We start from the raw sequence: 1,617 nt of genomic DNA, 5'->3' as shown, positions 1-1,617 counted from the left end.
AGGAGACTCGCTTGAGCCCAGGAGTTGGAGGTTGCTATGAGCTGTGATGCCATGGCACTCTACCCAGGGGGATAGCTTGAGGCTCCGTCTCAAAAAAAAGCAAAGCTGCAAAACAAAATTTTTTGTTCTTTACAGACTATTTAATGTGTGGAAATGCATGAAATTGTTTGCCTTAATTTGAGGTTGCCACAATTTCAGTTTCTTTTGGAATATTGTTACAGTTTGAAACACTGTATTGATAAGTTGTTTTCAGCCTGAAGACACATGTTTAGTTCATTTAATGTGGGTGTCACCTGTGGCTCAAAGGAGTAGGGCACTGGCCGCATATATTGGAGGTGGAGGGTTCAAACTCAGCCCTGGCCAAAAAGAGTTTGAAGTTGAAGTTGCTGTGAGCTGTGACACCATAGAACTCCACCCAGGGTGACACAGTGAGACTCTGTCTAAAAAAAAAAAAATTCATTTGATGAGCAGTTAAACCACACTAAAAATGCTAAATTTGTAACCCAGTTTTCATTGTCAAGTTTTGGCACAAATTTGGTTTTTGATGCCATAGATGACTTGATAACATGTTGCAAATTATAAAATCTTTTCAATATTTGGCTTTGACTTAGCCATTTTACCTTCAAAAAGTAAATGATGTTGTCATAGTTAGCATCACTTTTAAGGAATTCCTAGACCTGGCAATGATTCAGTCCCTTGACCCTTATGAAATTCATTGTTTTGATGATGATTTGCTTGACATTGTCCATTTTTAAAGATTTTGCATATAAATTTTCTTGATTTACTATGCAGTGATACTACTTCAAATGTGAGTTTTGAGTGGCAATTGCATTGTTTCACAAATGCTTCTCTTTTACCTACTGTTGCTGGGGCACCATTAGTAACTACACCAGATCTGTTACCAGTGGACAAAGAAAATTACTTTAACATATTTTTTACTGCTTCATATAAATCTCTTGAGTTAATTGTGTCTTTTAATGGTACTATAGAAGCCATTTCTTCTGTGACATTGAATTTGTCCTCAGTACCTCTAATAAAAATGGCAAGTTGAACTATATTTGTGGCATCATTGGTGTGTTGTACATAAAATTTCTGAGCCACAGAAGAAAGAAGCACTTCAGATAAATTTAAAAGATAATATAGTCCTTTATTAGGTTGATCGACAGGCTGCCCTGAGTCTGTGGAGCTTTAGTGGTCAGGGGTTATAAAGAGATGAAGGTGCAAAAGCGGGGTTTGAGCCCAGAGCGTCGGACTCTTCAGGTGGTAACCAAGCGAAGCAAGCTGGTACTAAGCTGTTTCTGCAAGCAAGCTATTTTACAGAAGTGGAGCTCAGCGGTTTTTGTGGGTGAGCTCAAATAGCTCAAGCAGCTTTAGGTACTCAGTGGGAATTTAACACTGGGTGTCTGGTGGTGGGCAAATGGGGGGGGGCAGCAGGGGAAGGGGCTTATAAGATGGAGTCACTATGGTCCTGATTTTCAGCAACTTTTGGCCTAACAGGTATCATCCGTCATCAAAGCATAACATTTTGCACTTTGGGAGGTGGTGGATTGCTTGAGCTCAGGAGTTCAAGCCCAGCCTAAGCAAGAGTGAGACTCCATCACTAAAAAAAAAAAAAAA

General features: G+C 39.6%; 1 protein-coding gene across 1 annotated transcript in view; it reads left to right on the top strand.

The window, feature by feature from the left end:
- The window catches only part of SERINC5 (serine incorporator 5), a 123,251-nt gene that overhangs the window by 16,328 nt on the left and 105,306 nt on the right, over positions 1-1,617 (top strand). The gene's annotated exons all lie outside the window — the stretch shown is intronic.

This window comes from Otolemur garnettii, unplaced genomic scaffold (genome assembly GCF_000181295.1).
Source record: "Otolemur garnettii isolate 467f Iridium unplaced genomic scaffold, OtoGar3 scaffold00017, whole genome shotgun sequence".
In the NCBI taxonomy this organism is placed as follows: Eukaryota; Metazoa; Chordata; class Mammalia; order Primates; family Galagidae; genus Otolemur; species Otolemur garnettii.
The sequence above is the reverse complement of the archived record's forward strand: the minus strand, read 5'-3'. Positions and strand labels throughout refer to the sequence as shown.